Source organism: Zootoca vivipara, chromosome Z1 (genome assembly GCF_965207765.1).
Source record: "Zootoca vivipara chromosome Z1, rZooViv2.hap1.1, whole genome shotgun sequence".
In the NCBI taxonomy this organism is placed as follows: Eukaryota; Metazoa; Chordata; class Lepidosauria; order Squamata; family Lacertidae; genus Zootoca; species Zootoca vivipara.
The window spans coordinates 15,771,104-15,790,161 of record NC_142583.1 but is presented as its reverse complement, the minus strand read 5'-3'; the positions used below and the strand labels follow the sequence as shown (position 1 = coordinate 15,790,161).

General features: G+C 42.6%; 1 protein-coding gene and 1 long non-coding RNA gene across 6 annotated transcripts in view; one reads left to right on the top strand and one right to left on the bottom strand.

Moving 5' to 3' along the window:
• Positions 1-14,697, bottom strand: part of FRYL (FRY like transcription coactivator) — a 144,847-nt gene extending 130,150 nt beyond the window's left edge. For 2 of the 4 annotated variants that reach the window (XM_060278893.2, XM_088660892.1), the window contains exon 1: positions 14,315-14,697. The gene's annotated coding sequence lies outside the window, so the exon portion shown is untranslated. Of the gene's footprint in view, positions 1-13,184; positions 14,095-14,314 lie in introns of those variants that run through there. The other 2 variants (XM_060278896.2, XM_060278894.2) reach the window with 2 other exon arrangements.
• Positions 14,698-14,946: 249 nt separating this feature from the next.
• Positions 14,947-17,643, top strand: LOC148687287 (uncharacterized). Of its 2 annotated transcripts, none has more exons than XR_015947853.1 (3): positions 14,947-15,080; positions 16,932-17,031; positions 17,509-17,643. It is a non-coding gene; the product is annotated as an uncharacterized LOC148687287 (long non-coding RNA). The 2 variants fall into 2 exon arrangements; XR_015947854.1 differs by lacking the exon at positions 14,947-15,080 and adding an exon at positions 16,284-16,404.
• The last annotated feature ends 1,415 nt before the right edge of the window (positions 17,644-19,058 follow it).

Here is a 19,058-nt window from a genome sequence, read left to right as displayed (position 1 = left end):
GCGCTGTGGTCTAAACCAGTGTTTCTCAACCAGTGTGCCTCCAGATGTTTTGGGACTACAACTCCCATTATCCCTAGCTAGCAAGACCAGTGGTCAGGAATGATGGGAGTTGTAGTCCCAAAACATCTGGAGGCACACTGGTTGAGAAACACTGGTCTAAACCACTGAGCCTAAGGCTTGCCGATCAGAAGGTTGGCGGTTCAAATCCCCGCAACGGGGTGAGCTCCTGTTGTTCGGTCCCAGCTCCTGCCAACCTAGCAGTTCAAAAGCACATCAAAGTGCAAGTAGATAAATAGGTACTGCTCCAGCGGGAAGTTAAACGACGTTTCCATGTGCTGCTCTGGTTTCGCCAGAAGCAGCTTAGTCATGGTGACCACATGACCCAGAAAAACTGTCTGCGGACAAACGTCGGCTCCCTCGACCAGTAAAGCGAGATGAGCACCGCAATCTAGAGTTGTTCGCGACTGGACTTAACTGTCAGGGGTCCTTTACCTTTTACCTAACTATAGCTACCAATAAAAAACAAAAACCTAAAGCAACTGGGTTTTTTATTAAAGAAGTTTAAATACACATAATATTTTGTTTCTATAATTGTAGTATCTTGGACATCCTGGTGTAACAAAAAATTATAATAACTGAAAGCTAAAGAAAGGACAGTTCTAGTATATGACTAGAATAAATAAAATCCACATGCCATTAAATACAGCATTCCTATGAAACCAAGAACAATACAGTTATTGAATTGGGGTACTTCCACTAAACAAAGTGTAGCATACATGCCGATTCCCTCCCTAACCCAGTATGAAGGCTCCCTACATGTGCTGCTGTTTGTTGCCCAAAGGAAAAAACCAAGTTTTTTCGATCACTAAATGTTCCCCTTTCAAACGTTACCCTGTTTTAGAGCCAGTGCTTCCCTGAATACTAAAGTAATTCACAAAAACAGAGTAATTTAAGAGAAATGCATTCTCACACAATACTGGACTAGAATCATCCAATGAAGCTGAATACTGTAACATTCAGCACAGGCAAAATACTTCTTCACATAGCACATAGTACCGTAAAAAAAAATTAGAATTCACTACTGGAAGTAGCAATGACCACCAACTTGGACAGCTTTAGAAGTGGATTAGATACAACTTATGAAAGTTAAGGTTATCAATGGCTATTCGCAACAGGTGGCGCTGTGGGTTAAACCACAGAGTCTAGGGCTTGCTGATCAGAAGGCCGGCGGTTCGAATCCCTGCAATGGGGTGAGCTCCCGTTGCTTGGTCCCAGTTCCTGCCCACCTAGCAGTTCGAAAGCACGTCAAAGTGCAAGTAGATAAATGGGGACCGCTCCGGCGGGAAGGTAAACAGCGTTTCCGTGCACTGCTTTGGTTCGCCAGAAGCAGCTTTGTCATGCTGGCCACATGACCCGAAGCTGTCTGCAGACAAACGCTGGCTCCCTCGGCCTATAGAGTGAGATGAGCGCCGCAACCCCAGAGTCGGACACGACTGGAGCTGATGGTCAGGGGCCCCTTTACCTTTACCTTACTTATAGAATGGGAGGCATTATGTCTCTGAATGCAAGTTGCTGGGGAACACAAGTTGGGAAGAATGCTGTTGTGCTCATGTACCGCTTTGCAGACCTTCCATAGGGATCTGGTTGGCCTCTGTGAAAAGGGAATGCTGGACAGATGGGCCTTTGCTCTGACACAGCACAGCTCTTGTGACAACTTTATTTTTAAAAATCAAGATTACAATTAGCAGATAGAAGTGTCCAACAAAAGGCCTTTGTTTTGATCTACTGAGCTGTAATCCTTGCTAATGACAAATGTTAGTTAATGGAGCCAAGCCTCTGTGATCATTATACATGCACCAGAAAGACATGCCAAGAAGACTGTGTTTGTCAGACTGTAAATAAGGGGTGCCTTTTTTTGAAAGTTTCCTCATGTAGAGACTTCCTACACATAGGAAAAACACATTGCGAAGAAAAGCTGTAGCCCTGCTGTATTAGTTTGTGTTTTGTTTTAACAAGAGGAGGTGCATTTTTTGAAAAGTGGCCCTCTGTCCACAGTCCATCATCTCTCTTGAATCATTCCAGTCCATTCCTACCTAATGAGTTGAGCCTAAGGATGCACACGGGAGGGCATCACTGAAGCATGCCTTGCACATCTGAAACCACAATCACAGAACTATGTTTTAACATATCACTTCAAAAGCAACATGAGTACAATTGACATGTTCCAACTGCAAGCTGAATTATACAAGTGCCAATCTGACTTCCAGTAGTTTAAAACGTTTTAACACATCTTACTGTTCATAGATTCCAGAAACAGACATTTCCACCCCCAAAATTTAAAAAGCCCTTAAAAAAGTAAATACTCAATACTCAATAAAGTATCTGGAAAAGCAGAGTAGAGACAAGCAAGCTTGTTACTCTGCATTCTGCCCTTCTTACAGCAAGCTTGTTAGCTCAAGATATTGTGATTTGTTCAGGGCTACCTAATGGACTTCACAGCAATTTTCAGCATGTGTTTCCCACACACATACACACACACATATAGTGGTACCTCGACTTACGAACGACTCGACAACCGAATTTTTCGACTTACAAATGGGGCAAATGGCCACACGCTTACGAATTTCTCGACATCCGAACGGAAACCGCAGCAGTTTTAGATAGGGTTTTTTCGACTTACGAATTTTTTGATGGGGTTGCTTCGACTTACGAATTTTTCCAATTTGGGAAATTAAAAAATTAAAGAAACATGCCACAAAATGATTGCATAATTGCATAATCTCTTACCTCTATAATTCCTCAAACAGGCAGTCAACGGTGGGTGTATCTCAATGACTTTACTTACAGAGAACATTTTCAGAGGCAGAGAGAGTGATTTAAGCATTTTCACTTGATTGAAAGAGAATGCCTAGTAGCCTACAAATTATTGCATGTGAAAAATATGGTGACTACAAATAAAAAACAACAACACCAGGCACTAAATTGATGGACAATGATTCCAGCTTACATGAGGAACTTTCAGGCTCTGAAACTAGGTGGGAAAATATTCCACAACCAGTCGGCAACTGTGTCTCAGGAGAAAATGGAACTATATTCTGTTGCCTTTCATGGCCACCATTTGTGGTGTACCGCAATGGTTTCTCTGGAATGCATTGTGTTCCATCTGACAGCACAGATAAGAAAACTATGACAGGATTACCTATATGAATACGTATATTCATATACTTATATATCAGGGGTGGGGTTTCCCCCCCCCTGACCAACAGGCCAGATCTTTATCCCCCCCCCACCTGTGAAGGGCAAAATTTAACATTAATTTAGCATTCCTATGACAAAGGGACTTTGGAGGCTGGGCTGTTGGAAAACCTTGCTGCAAGAAGTCGCATGCTGCTCTTCAAACCTCTGATTTTCAAAGGTTCAAGAAGCAGCACTGGGACAGAAAAGTGAATAATAATTATTTATTATTAGCATCCATTTCATTTCTATACTGCTTTACATTTTAAAGGGGGAAATCTCAAAGTGGTTTAACACACAAATGTGAACACTTGTTAGTCACCTTTTTCCTTTTTGTTACTCGCCCCCTCCTAGAGAAGAGGAACAACTGGGAGCTCACTTTAAGCTCCCAATTGCCCCTTTGAAGACCTGCCCATAACTGCCCCACCCCCCACCATGTATGAAATCTGCTGTAGGGTGAGCATGGCTTGCCCAAACTGGGAGGCCTGCTGGGCTGTGTTTTGCTTTGGCCCAGAGGTTCTCTAACCCAGTCAATAAGGTAATAAATACTCATATGAGCAAATCATACTCAGCCTGACAATAAATACTACCGTAGGATAAGCATGGGTTATGACATGTTCCCATCACCTCTCTTCTAGTGTTATTTCCTCTGCTTCAGAGATGAGCCGTTTCTGCTTCAGTCAAGGTTAAAATGAATTATTTAAGAGTCTGAAAACCAATGACCCTCTCACTCCCACCCCATTTCAGTTTTCAAGAGCAGGACTGTAGATCAAAGAGAGCATTCCAATTCATCACTTAGAGGAAAACGGTGTATACAGTTAATGCTTTGGTAAGCTTTAATGATAGTTGAGGAACAGTTGCTGAAGTTTCAGTTTAGAAGTTTTAAGATCACATGTAAAACTATACAGTAGTGGGTAAAATGGGGAAGAAATGTATTAATTTAGGGGTGGTTGTTGTTGTTGTTTACAGTCAAGTGGTATATGAATTTTATGAAATGAATACATAAATAAAATGAAAGCTTTTAGGACACAAGTAGCTAACCTGTGGCTTTTCTGATCTCAACTCCAGCCACCACAGCCAATGTTCATCAATGAAAGGAGCTGCAGTTCAGCAACATCTAGTGGGCCACCCAAATTTAAGGGGAATTAATACAAAGTAGCTATAGTTATAGAATATTTTTCAGGGGGGTATAGTCTTACCAATATAAAACCATCTGTGAACAAATGATGCAAGCCACCTGGAATGGAACATCATGACATTTTTCTAGGAGCCAAGCTTGTACTTTCACTATGTAAGAGTAGGTAAAAAGATAAAATGTTCTTGGTCCCTTGCTGGACAAATACAGGTTACAAAAAACTGATATATTCAAGGCTAGAAAGAAAGAGGGGTAATATATTTTTTTTTAAAATAGTAAAAAGTTCCTCTGAATTTTTTTTATATCCTGTCTTCTTGTCCTAATACTACCACTCTCAAGGTAGTTTCAGCTTAACTTGATTGGTCAGCTGGTTTGACATAGACAGATATGTTTGATTCCACTTGCCATTTTTCCAAGCAGCAAACAGTATGTCCTCTGTCTAGTTATATTATACCTAGCAATGACCTCATCTGTTTTCTTTCCATTTACTCAATTCACAGAGGACCACAAAACCACAGTAGACTGCATAAATCCCTCTATGGAGATAGTCCTTAAAATAGGCTATAGAGAATGTATATCTATTTCATTCAAGATGTTATACATTGTGGAATGTATAGCTCACAACCGGCTTCAAAATTACTAAGAACGCATGTTATTTTAATAATAGAGGTAACTAGGAATATATTTTTTTCCTGCAGCCTCTTAGAAAAGGCATTTAATTCTATATCTTTTAAGGTTAAATGCTATACATAAAGCATTCAAGAAAACCAATCAATGGTAAAAGGTAAAGGACCCCTGATGGTTAAGTACAGTCAAAGGCAACTATGGAGTGCGGCACTTATCTTGCTTCAGGCCTAGGGAGCTGGTGTTTATGACACTACAAGTAACACCTACATTTTTAAAACCATGCCTCACTAGTGAATCACTGGAAAGGTTCAAGAGAGCATATTTCAGACTCCATGTCAGTTACAAACTTGTTTTAACTGGCTTAAGCTGCAGGGCTTCCCCCTGTTCCTCTTCCCTACTAGGAGCCACAGCAAGTGTTTTAAATGTTTAAGACTTATTAATTTCACACTGGAGGCCACTTGAATGCATTTTAACTGTTCACAAAAATTCAAGTCTCAGCATGCAGTAACAGGGTATTTCTAAAAAACAAAATATTGTCAGTTATCATAGTCTGAAAGTCTACAGATGTAAACAAAGCTGTATTCAGAACAAGTTTTATCAGTGTTCTGATGCAAGAATTTACTGGTTTCCTTTTAGAAGTAAACAATGGGAAACTAGTCAAACATGGGAAGCCCACTCCCTCTTAATCATCCTCCACATTTTATGCACAATTGATTCTACTTCCTGATTAGAGTTGTCCAGAAGAACAAGATAAAAATCTCTTTTCAGAACACACAAGATAGGCAATAGCAAGAGCAGAAACAGAGTTCACAAAACTTTAGTAATATGCTTTTTGTAACACTGAATGGGGCTATTCTAAACTAGTTATGGTGATACATTTTCAAAGTGATTTGAGAGAGTGCTTTCTACTGAAAACACCACAAAATAGGGTGAGCATTTTTGCCATCTTTTGTTTGGATTAATTCAGACAAAATCCTGTGAAAGTTATGCAGCTTATTTAAAGTTGCAAGGAATAATCAAATTCCCTCTGCAAATGTTGCTACAGTGTTTCCCCTCCAATATCTCTCAAGGTGTAATGACAGAACTCTAGGTACCAACTTGAGTCCTCTAGAGCAGTGTTTCCAGTGTTCGAAACTCCCATTGTTCTAGGCGCATTTCACAACTGGGAACGCCATTAGCGCAAGCAGTTCTTGAGCTCTGGAGTGCAGAGTGGAAAGGACCTTTTTCTGCCTCCCCACTTCCAGCTACTCTCTGAAGACTGGAGAAGAGAGACCCTCTTAAGAATATTAAGGGGGTCAGCAGGCGAAGGACTAGACCATGTGAAAAATGAACATAATATTTTAACTGCAGTTCATTCATTTTCTGCTTTGTATTCTTGTTATTAAAAAGGGTGCAAAAACATTCTGTTTTTGCATCCATAACCTAGATTTAAGGTGCCACTTAGCTCCTCCTATTCAATATCTAACATTGAATGTTTCCCAACCTTTTTCCGACTGTTACCCCTTTACAACTTGACTTCTTTCCTGTGCCAAGGGGGGCAGGGAGCAGCTGCCTCCCAAATAAGTAAAAAATCAATACAAATTGAAACAAATCTGAGGTTCTGCCCCCCCTAACAAAAGCCTGACCTCTAACAAATATCCTGTCAAACTAAGGCCAGGACAATGAGCCTCACTGTTCCCTAAAACATATCAAAACTTAAAAATTCACATTATTCTCTCAATTCTAATGGTGTATTACTCCTAAAGGGAAGGTGGATCCAGGCTACTGCCTTCCTCCATAATCCCCTGAGCATATGGTCAAGTACTCCTCACTCCTCCCACAAGGTGTGAAATCAATCCCCACAGTGGGGGGCAGGAGGTGTTAATGAGCAACAATGTTCCAGATAGAAATCCATTGGTAGAGTGGATTGAGACTAGATCCTTTGAAAGCTCACAAAGAGAAAAGCCTGGAGGCCAGAGAAATGTGTAAATAATTTTATTATTCTTGGGAAAGCAAATACTTTAAAGGTGTTGGGAACTAGGCAGGGTGGATTCGATTTAAATCAAACTGATTTAAACCACGATTTAAATCACGATTTAAATCACTAGTCAGTAAGGCTTGATTTAAATCATAGTTTTCTACATAAAGACTAATTCTTGCTGGTATAACTTTAATATGCAAATAGATGAAGATTTTTAGAATAACAACTTTTCATATTAGTTTTTTATCCCCAGTTTAACAGGTTAATCATTCATATTTGGACAACTTTACTGTTGTACTTAGGAAGGAGAAAAATAATCATTACCTTAATAATAACGATTTAAATAGATTTATTCAACTGAAACAATAACATTACAGCATATAATACCTGTAATTACAGCATATGTTATTTGCTTAAACAAACATCCATGCTTGTTAACTAATTTGGCTAAACAAAAACAAAATATATATATTTTAAGAAATTTAGACTGTCAGCCCAGCCTACACATGAAAAACCTAAATACTATCTACTCCAAACAATCAGAAAAATATTGTTTCTATTCTATTCACTGAACTTCTTGAAATTTAGCACTGAAGGAGTTGTTTCTGTATTCATAGGTTTGTTGAACAATAGGATTAAGGTCTTTTTCTCAACTCTGTTCATGTTATAACATTTTTTCTGTGAAGAAGAGGCATGTGATCTCTGTTGAGTCAAATTCAGTTTTGAGAACTGCAAAAGTAAACCAAGCATCTGTGATAATATCTTGTAGGCAGAGAAACTGCCCAATAATCTTACAAAAACCTCTGGAAGAGCATGACATTGTGAATGGATTAATGGAATTTATTTACCCCCAAAATTAAACATATACAACCTTATTCTACATAATTAAAAAACTAATCTTTATTTCATGATGGAATAACCTTTGGATGGTAATATATTTTCCTCAAAAAGCATTTTATTTTAAAAAAATCCGATTTAAATCAAAAAAATCGATTTAAATAAAAAAATCCGATTTAAATAAAAAAAATCCGATTTTTTATATTTTTTTTAAAAAAATCATTGATTTTTATCCACCCTGGAACTAGGGTGATTGACAGGGGTGGGTGACAGTTTCATCTTTCTCCATGCCAGCTATGCCTCTACTGTGACATATCTGTGATGTATTGATGATGCTACTGGAAATGTATTATGGGAAAAATGGGAAAGTCTTAAAAGTTCATGCAACCCCATGTTCAGGGTTCCTCCTCTTTGGTGTTTGAACCTTTGCTGCCAATTTGCCTCTGAAACTTGGCAGGAGACTCCTTTTGCTGACCAGAGGGACCCGCAGGAAGTGGCAGCCTGACAAGCTGGGCAGTGGATTTTTTTCCTTATCAGAAGAAAGCTGTACTGAGTTCAGTGGGTCTTAGTGTTTTATCTATCCAAAGTCTGTTTCAGGGGCCTAATCCAGCCCGCCGGTAGGTTCAATCTGGCCCCTGTGGCAGTTTATTTCCTGGGGTAAAATCATTTTTTTAAAAAAGCTCAACAACATAGAGCTCATTGCAGCAGTCCAAGTGGGAGATAACCAGAGCATGCACCACTCTGGCAAGACAGCCCACAGGCAGGTAGGGTCTCAGCCTGCGTACCAGATGGAGCTGGTAGACAGCTGCCCTGGACACAGAATTGACCTGTGCCTCCATGGACAGCTATGAGTCCAAATGCCTCCCAGGCTGCGCACCTGCTCCTTCAGGGGCACAGTTACCCCATTTAGGACCAGGGAGTCCTTCACACACATACACTCCCTGTCCCCCCAAAACAGTACTTCTGTCTTGTAAGGATTCAACCTCAATCTGTTAGCCACCATCCATCCTCCAGCCACCTGCAGACACTCACACAGGAACTTCACCACCTTCACTGGTTCTGATTTAAAAGTTAGGTACAGCTGGGTATCATCCGCATACAGATGAGCACCCAGCCCAAACCCCCTGATGATCTCTCCCAGCAGCTTCATATAGATCAGGGGTCAGCAAACTTTTTCAGCAGGGGGCCGGTCCACTGTCCCTCAGATGTTGTAGGGGGCCATCTATATTTTGGCGAAGGGGAAATGAACAAATTCCTATGCCCCACAAATAACCCAGAGATGCATTTTAAATAAAAGCTCACATTCTACTCATGTAAAAAAAGGCAGGCCCCACAAATAACCCAGAGATGCATTTTCAATAAAAGGACACATTCTGCTCATGTAAAAACATGCTGATTCTTGGACCGTCCACAGGCCGGATTTAGAAGGTGATTGGGCCGGATCCGGCCCCCGGGCCTTAGTTTGCCTACCCATGAATATAGATGTTAATAAAAGCATGGGGGAGAGTATGGAACCCTGAGGCACCCCACAAATGAGAGCCCAGGGGTCCGAACACTCATCCCCCCCCACCACTTTCTGGACACAGCCCAGGAGGAGGGAGTAGAACCACTGTATAACAGCACCCCCAGCACCCAGCCCCTCTAGATGGTCCAGAAGGATGTCATGGTTGATGGTATCAAAGGCTGCTGAGGACATTTTTTCTGCAAGTGTCAGAGGGATCCACTTAGGTCCTTCATGATATTTATTATTTGCCCTCTAATTGTTACATAAAACTGTGTAATAACTCATTTGCAGTTTTTGAATGAATGTGAAGTATCATCACAATGTAGCAGCTCAAATTCCACTTTCCATCAACTTCAGATGTGACAATAGCTCTGTCTACAAACCACATTAAATCATAGTTAATATTTAACTATGGTTAAACTTAAACAAGCAGCATGTGCATGCTGCTGAAACACCTCTGTTTCACTCCTCTCCCACACATGGCCACGCTGTGCTGACTAACTATGGTTAATCTGACATGTAAACCAGGTCTGTAGGTGTTCAGTAAAATAATGACTGGATGAAGAGAAACCACCTGAAACTTAGGCCATACAAGACTGCTTTTTGGAAGATGATATAATGGACTATGAAGATTATGTATTTTGGTTGGTTTTGCACTGGCCCAGGCCCAATTGCCTTACCCGTCATGGCTTTTAGATTTTAAGTCTATTTAAGTTTATTTCTAAAGTTTACAATTACAGTGGTACCTTGGAAGTTGAACGGAATCCATTCCGGAATTCTGTTCAACTTCCAAAACTTTCAGAAACCAAGGCGTGGCTTCCGATTGGCTGCAGAAAGCTCCTGCAGCCAATTGGAAGCTGTGGAAGTTACGTCAGATGTTCGGATTCCAAAGAATGTTCACAAACCAGAACACTCACTTCCAGGTGTGCGGTATTTGGGAGTCAAAACGTTAAGACTCGCAAGGCATTTGGGATCCAAGTTACGACTGTAGACTACTGGCTTGAAATCAGAAGACCATGGTAAAGGGTTGTTATATGCATTGGATGGGTTGTTATATGTATTCTTTCATTTAAACCTTATTAACAATGTACTATCATCTTATAATGATGATGATGATGATGATGATGATAACAACAATTTTATTATTTATACCCCGCCCATTTGGCCAGGTTTTCCCAGCCATTCTGACAGACATAAAAAAATCCCTGATACAGGGCTACTTCAGATGTCTTCTAAAAGTTGGATAGTTGTTTATTTCCTCGACATCTGATGGGAGTGCATTCCACAGGGCGGGTGCCACTACTGAGAAGGCCCTTTGCCTGGTTCCCTGTAACCTCACAATGAGGGAACCGCCAGAAGCTGGACCTCAGCATCCGGGCTGAACAATGGGGGGCGCGGGGAGACACTCCCTCACGTATACTGGGCCGAGGCCGTTTAGGGCTTTAATGACTCAAAAATTCTTTAAAATAATTGGTCTAAACAAGGCTTCATTTCTCCCTCTCCTCGATGGACTTAATTTAACAGAAGGCGAAGAAAATTATATTAAGGCAACTATGTATCTGTATCAGATGACATTAGAGCAAAACAATTTGTAGTTTTTATCTCCAGTAGTTTCTTCCCCCTCTCCACATACTCTGCATCCAAAAACAACAAAAGCAGGACAATATAAGTGTCTCTGCAGTTTTCCAACACTTGGTGCTCTCTAACCATCTATGGAGATTCCGAAGTTTTTCTACATAAACCTATGTAAGTTACAATAGTAGTGAAGTATTGCAATCTAGTAGCATACTTGTGGAAAGGGAAATCCACCAGAGTGCAAACCAGGTTGTGCTTACTGTAGCGCTTATTGTCTGGATACTTTGTTTCAGATGTGTTTGTTTACAAATACAGAAGTAACAAATAACATGGATTATTCTTATGTCATTTGCCACTGCTTGTAGTACAAAATGCTCAGCATTAAATAGTGTATTATTGGGTAATAACTCTTCCTGATTCAATAGTTCATCTGCAGCGTCTCACAGACAAATTAACTTTCTTCAACCTATGAGGGCCATGTGTCACTTCCTTCTGAACTTTTGATCAGAGAGCCCTGGCAGTCCCAGCAAACTGAGCAAAGCAAACGGGGCAGGAGAAGGGCTTAAGCTCTCCAACACAAACATATGAAGCTTGCAAAATACATGGGGAGGAAAAGAAAATGTGCTACTTATGTGACCTGAAAACAATGGGCATAAGTACAAGAAGTTTGCATCTGGAATGTGTAATTTGTATTCCCAAGATGAGGGCGCTTTACAATAGATCCTAGAAAAAACAAAAATCAGCAGTCTCAAGAAAACACTTGCTTTTCTAGCCAAACCTCAACTGCTTTGATCTATGTTTATCTAACTATGTACCATGTATTATTTGAAGATCACATAAGCACGCCCAACAGAACTTCTGACACAAATATCAATATATTGCTTGCTATTCCTATTTGTGTACAAGCTGTATTAAGATCAAGAAACTAGCCCCCACTGTCCACTACACAGCCATGTCACAACCATGAGATCAGGGATTAGTTAATTCCAATTCAAAACAAGCTTCTCAAGCCCATATTTGGAAATCTTCAAACATCCCTAAAGGTGCCTTACATTTCATTTAACTGTCATGAGGCTTGCTAGCACAACAGAATGTTTCTTTCCAGGAACCCACCAAGAAATCAGCAATGTTCCACCATGGCAGATGCTGGAGCCAGATTTCATTTTATATGGGCAAAGGGTAGCTTGGGTTTCAGAGGGAAAATTCTCCCTGCACTACTTGGGGGTACCGGGGACTGAACCAAAGGGATCTTGTGCAGGCAAAGGCAGATGCTCACACTCAGCACCCTTCCTTTCAGCAACAGTGATCTGCCTGCCACCTGCCACCCCCTTGGGCTTCACACCCACTACCAAGCCCAAGTCTAATTCCCACAGCTATCATGTAGTGGGGTTGTCATATAAGATGTAACGATGGTGCTGTTTGTAAGGTGGAAAAAGTGGCCAGCTGGAAGAATGGTTTAACGGCAAGTGAAGGATGTCAACTGGACTCTAAATAAGAAACAATGCAGCTATGCAAGGAAATGATAATGATCATATGCTTGCAACCAGACCGGGAAACCTGATTTTAAGAAATTGCATTAAATTAATTAAATTGGTTTGATCTGTAATAATTCGGAAAAATAATTTCAAAAACTTGGAAAAAAGTACGCAGTACAGTTGCTATAAGTCAGACACCTTCAGAATACTGCAGTCAGCAGCAGTCCAGGCGGAAATCCGCAAAAAATCTGACTGCACATCAGCCCATGTCGGCAGTGCCGCTTCCCCACCCCACGAAAATAGTTCAAAAGCGGCATTTATTTATTTTTAGCGATTTTTCAAAAAACAAAACCAAACCACCCCACCTCAACAGCTTTGGGCAAAATGAAAGAAAGCTCAACAACTTTGCCCCACCCCAAGCTTTTCTGTCCTGATTGTCGCTGTGTGAACTATGGCAACCCTATCACATAAGCCTCCTTTGAGGCACCAAAGGGGAGCGGCTAGGCTCAAGTGTTGAACTCTTCCACAGGGGTAAACGGAGAGCCGAAGAACGGTTACACCAGGCATCCCCAAACTTCGGCCCTCCAGATGTTTTGGACTACAATTCCCATCTTCCCCGACAACTGGTCCTGTTAGCTAGGGATCATGGGAGTTGTAGGCCAGTTTGGGGATGCCTGGGTTACACCCACATCCTTAGGCACAAACCAACCCCTCAATCGAGCATCGCCTGAGCTCTGCAAGTGCAGCTTTCTCCCGACTGAAGTGCAGAGTGTTTGAGGACCAGGATATTCACAGGGAAACCAAAATGCTTGCGCACAAAGCTATTGTACTACTAACCTTACTGTACACTTGTGAAACGTGGACCACGTGGACCACTTTTAAATGCCATCTCCAGCTCCTCAAACAGTGTCCATCAACAGTGTCTCCAAAAAATTCTACACATCACTTGGGAAGACAGGCAAACTAATGCCAGCATACTGGAAGAAGCAAAGTTCAGCAGTGTGGAAACAATGATTCTTCAACATCAACTGCGTTGGACTGGTCATGTTGTGCGGATGCCCAATGATCGTCTTCCAAAGCAACTACTGTATTCTATTCCGAACTTAAAAATGGGAAAAAGGCACGCTTGGCAAACCCTCACCATGATCAACTCCTGCCCATAAACCTATGTCCCCAACTGTGGAAGGACGTGTGGATCCAGAATTGGCCTCCACGGTCACTTACGGACTCGCTGTTAAGACCGTGTTCGTGGAAGACAATCGGCTACGAGTAATCGCCAAAGAAGATACTCAGGTTTAGAGGTTTTTTCTTGCGCGCGTTTATCTCTCTGTCTGTCTCTCTCTCTGCGTCTTGAACGAAGCAGGGCTGGAAGCGCCCCGTCGAGCGACAGTTACGAGAAAGTTGGCTGCGTGGGTGCCTCCCTCGCGGGAGGGAGAGGGAGGAAGAAAGAAAAAGAAAGAAAGAAAGGCGCTCCCTCCCGGACAGGCAGGCGACTCCCGAAGCCTCACTGCTCCGCGGCGGTCGACCCCCTCCCCCGGCCCGGCCTCCCCGCTCTGCTAGCAGCAGCGCTTTCTCCTCCGCGAAACGCCTGACGACCCCGGTACCTGCGCTGGGAAGAAAGAGCGGGAGATCGAGAATCCGCAGTCCCCTTCTTCCTCGGTTTCCGCGGGTGGGAGGGGAGAACCGCCGCTCAGAACGCGGGCGCGCGAGCGCACACCACACGCACGCGCGCACACGCACACACCCCTCGGCTATAAACAAAAGCGCCTCACAGCAGCGACAGCCTGAGGGAAAGAAGCCACTGCTCGCGCGCGCCCGCCCGGCCTCGTTTCCAGAGGCTCTCCCTGCGGCGGCTCCGTTTCCGTTGGGACCGGGAAACCGCCGCCGCCGCCACCACAGAACCACTCGCGAATGGCGCTCAAACCACAACCCCCATCTCTCTCTCTCGGCTCCTCAGGTTTCCATACCTGCTTGGTGGTGGAGACGCTCCTCTTCCTCCTTGCTCCGAGGCGCTTTCTCCTCGCCCCGGTTGGCGGAGGTTTCAGAAGCAGCCCGGACGTTTTCGCCGCCCCCGCCGCCCCGAAGCAGCTCTACTTCATCCTGTCGGCGACCATCACCGCCCTCCCGTCACGGCGACGCCTGGCCCGCCTGCTCCGTCCTCCGCGCGGCCGCTTTGAAAAGGATTCCGCCCGACAGGGGCCGCTCAGAACGGCTCCAATCGCCGCCGCCTTTATTATCCCGACTCTTCTCTCTCTCTCTCGATAACTCGCAAAGCCCAGCTCCTTCTTCTCCCCGCCCTAACGCCACCCTCATTGGCACGTTCCTCTCAAACAGGAACAGGCATCCGGGCGGCTCGTTGGCTGGACGAAGCGTCGCTCTCCCGTGCCCGCCTCCCGCCTTCATCCTCAGTGGCTACCTCGGCGGTAAGGCCCCGGCTCCGAGCCTATGCGCCAAGGCGGGCGATCTGTCCTGCCAATCGGCACGCCGAGGTGGTAAAAGCTCCGCTCTCCCCACACGCTTATTGGTGTGAAGAAGTCGCTTCCTCTCTCTGGGAGTGGTCAAGGTGGACATCAATCTTGGGTCTGTCCTCGGGAGCCCCGAGAGGGCTAAGGAAGACCGTCCAGCTGTTCAACGTTGATGCGGAGAATTCAGAGGTTTTTTGGCCCTTTAACTCCCCTCGTGGAGTTTTTCCTCGTGGGCCAAATCTCTGTTCCATTTTAAATGAGAAAGAAGGTGCTGTTCTTTCAGGGGGGTTAAAATGCTTTAAATTTTACATAATTTAGATTTAGGGATTTATAGCCCACTTGTTGATTGTGCCCTGGACCTGTTTTTCTCCTGCAGCTGAGCAACATTGGTTTTTGCGTGTACCACTTGATGCAAGTTGCTTGCAGACAGGAGCTTAATATTTAAAATTATTCATTTAAATATTACTATGCTGCACTTCATGAAAACACACACACAAGTTTGTGTATTATTCTTTAAAAATAATAATAGTACAATAGCAACAGTAAATATTGGTATAAATAAATATCAGTCTGTCACTTTTAGGACAATTATCCCATGTGCAGAAAGTGTCCATGCATGAGGAGCACCAATCCATCTGGAAGCACCCACAAAGGCTAATCTGTACCCCACCCATTATTTCTGATTGTTCATTTCGTGCTTTTCCAGAGCTGAGGTTAGTCTGCTGTCCATGTACTGGTGATTGTGATGTGCTGTAGCATTGCACCATCATCATAGGAATTGCTAGGAGTGACTTAAGCCTGAAAAAAGGTTTTTTCTACTTTCCCATTTCAAGTTTTCCTTAATAATTGTTTGTGGGGGTTCGCTTGCTGCCCTGCAAGTTATCCACCATTTTAATTACTGGTCTTCCATTTCTCTGCCTTTGGCAAGTGAGGAAGACAAACCATTTAAAATACTTTTGTGTGTGTCATTGGGCAGCTGTGAAGTACTGCAGAGTATCAAAAAATGCTGCCGGAATTATATTGGGGAAGGTAGTGGAAGTTCCCATTAAAGAAGGCAACATAGATTCAAGTCCACCATACAACCTCAGATTGTAATTCTTCTGGAGAAGGCCTCAATTGAAGTGGCTACAGTTAAGTCTAGACCCAATATCAGTGGTTCACATTCTGGAATTCACTGGAAAATGTGCAATGGTAGCACATTGTGTGGGTGGGGTTTTCCTTACATGTGTGGTGATGTTTTGCTAGATGCTGGCTATTGCCACACCCCTTCTTCTGCTCACCTAGCATTGTATGTAAGACTGCACACACCACAAAACATTTGCAACAGTTGTAGCATAACTTTTCATGTGGGGTGTCACCTTCATTATTATTTTTTAGTAGCCATCAGATGTGCAGACATTAGCTCAAATGTTTGTACAATTTGAGAGCAATTCCCCCCCCCAAGTTGTTAATGCTTCAGGGATCAAGTGGGAGATGAATGCATGGTGTCCCAACAATCAACACGGTGCAGAGAGATTGTGCAGTAAACTTGCAGAACCAGTTTTCTCTGAGCTCATTTTTGGATAGGAAATTGTTCTTTTGCACAGACAACAGTGAGTATGTTTCAAAAGTGGCTCCATTACTGTACTCAAATAATTATTTGTTTGTAGCCCAGATAACTAGAGAGTAATCATTACAGTGTAGTGCAATTATACATGTCTTTTCAGAAGGAAGCCTGGTTGACTTTAGTGGGACATAGTATTAGACAACAGCCTTAGAGTAAATAATATTGAGCGTGATTTGAATGTATGGTTACAGGTAGGTAGCCGTGTTGGTCTGACGCAGTCAAAACAAAATAAAAAAATCCTTCCAGTAGCACCTTAGAGACCAACTAAGTTTGTCATAGGTATGAGCTTTCGTATCTGAAGAAGTGTGCATGCACACGGAAGCTCATACCTATGACAAACTTAGTTGGTCTCTAAGGTGCTACTGGAAGGATTTTTTTTGTTTTTGTTTTGAATGTATGGTGTTCAACTCAAATAACAAAGTAGTAAGTAATAATTCAAATGACCGTTTTGCTCTGAGAACTTATGCATCAAAACTTAAAGAGTACCCAACATTTGGTGTTAAATTGTTTTAGAAATCAGGATCTACGTGGATCTCCTGTTGGTGTTTGGAGCTAACATGCTCACAGAAGCTAAACAGAACATTGGATCCCTGTTGGAGGAGTATACCTGGAGGTTGGTATAAGTGAGGTTAGGAAAATAAGAAAGCAATATTTATTGATGGAATTACATGCTCGAAAGGAAATATCCTTGTTCTAACAAACTAAGGTGCAGATGCAAAAACAAAAACAAAAACAACATGCTTGCTCAAGACACTCAAGGTGGTTCATTGTAGGGCCATTCCAAGAATGGGGATCACATTTTGGGAGAACAGGTGATGCTGACGGTGAGAGATATCTCTTGTGCATGTGGTCCTATGGTATAGTGGTTAGCACTCTGGACTCTGAATCCAGCAATCTGAATTCAAATTAAGGTAGTGGTTAGAGTGCTGGAATAGGACCTGGGACTGGGAGGGCATGGTTCAAATCCCTGCTCAGCCATGAAACTCACTGGATGACCTTGAGCTGTCTTTGAGCCTAACTGTCAGGTTTCCAGGTTCCCAGCTTGATAACACAGTAAGTGTAGATAACTAAAAAGGAGGATTTATTGCAGAAACAAACAGCTCCAGCACCATTACTCAAGATGACCCTTCTGAAGAGTTCTTCCGGCATCTCCAACAGATATTAAACTTACGACCCTGACGTTTCTTGTTTTGCTTCTGATCTAACAACCCCCCCCCCATTTGTCGACTCTACGGACTTATTGAATCAGCTCCAACCTCTTCCGGGTCTGAGAGGGGTTTGTTTGCAGTTCTGTCGAGCTTTGGCTGTGTTCCAGCCTGCTCTCAGCTACTGAGCTACCATCCGGCTCGTCAAGGTCAGGAAGAACCAAAGTCTGCAGCTGCTGGCTATCTCCTGCCTGACTAACATCAAAGCCTCCCTGTTGTTGGCTGCTTTCTGCATTTGGCTGCAAACCTCACTTTGAGCTGGCTCATTCCTGACACTAACCTACCTCACAGGCTTCTTGTGAGGATGCAATGGGGAGGATGAGAACCATGTATGCCACATTAATCTCTTTGGGAGAAAGGTGGGATATAAATGCAATTAAATCAATAAATGTGGAGAAAGTGTGTCAGCAACATGCCTGTGCTCCAGATTGGCCAGTTCCTTCCATTTCTGGGCAAGGAGGGGGTGTTGTCACTGCATGGTGGGATCATCAAGAATGCTAAGGTGCAGCGTGCATTCCTGTAATTATGTTTTAATTGTGTGTGTTCACTTTGCTCCCCCTCTGGTCTTGAGCTAAGCACATGTTGGTTGTTCTCCAAGCATCTCTCTACCCCTGCTATAATTACAATAAAGACTGCCATATACTTCAAAGTATGGAAACATTTCCTTTCCTTAAATAAAAGCAGGGGGGGGTGTTTCTTTTTCTGCGTGTTTTGCCAAGTTAATGTCAAATATGCAGATACTGTCCTTTGCCAGAAATTATTCACATTGTTTCACTGAGATAAACTACTGAATTTCCCAGGCTTCAGCTGTAGGTTTGCAGGAACTTCATGGTTTTGAGAAAGTTCTTTTGAAATATTTTTTTCTTATACAATTCCTCACAAGTGAACCTCACAAGTTTTATACTTTTTCATCACGATTTGCTATCATGTGGGTGCTTTTCATGCTCTTCTCAAAACTATTTATAGTATCTAGTATTATGTGCAAGGAACTGATCTTTCCAACAAATCAGTTTTCTGATTCCAAAAAAATCAGATGTTCCTAGGGCTACAAAGTCCAGACCCTGAAAGTTCTTTTGATAGTTGCATAGAAGAAATAATTTCACCATGCTGCTTATAGTGCTACAGTCATCACATACAATGGAATCAGTATGGACAGTAACACCATTTACTTAAACAGATCCACTCTTGTCTCTTGAGATAGTACTTTCAGACTTGCAGCAAAAGATTTCCACTTAATAAAACATAACAGAAGGATCTTAGCAATGGGTGCTTGTTTCGCAATTAGTATGTTAAAACTATTTTGGAAATTCTTGAGTCATGTTCATATCAACCACATCTGCCTGCAGTTTTCTTTCTCATACTATTTATAAGTGCTCTGTAAAACCCGACATTGGATATTATAACTAAGTTCCTTATTGCATTACATAGATCCAAA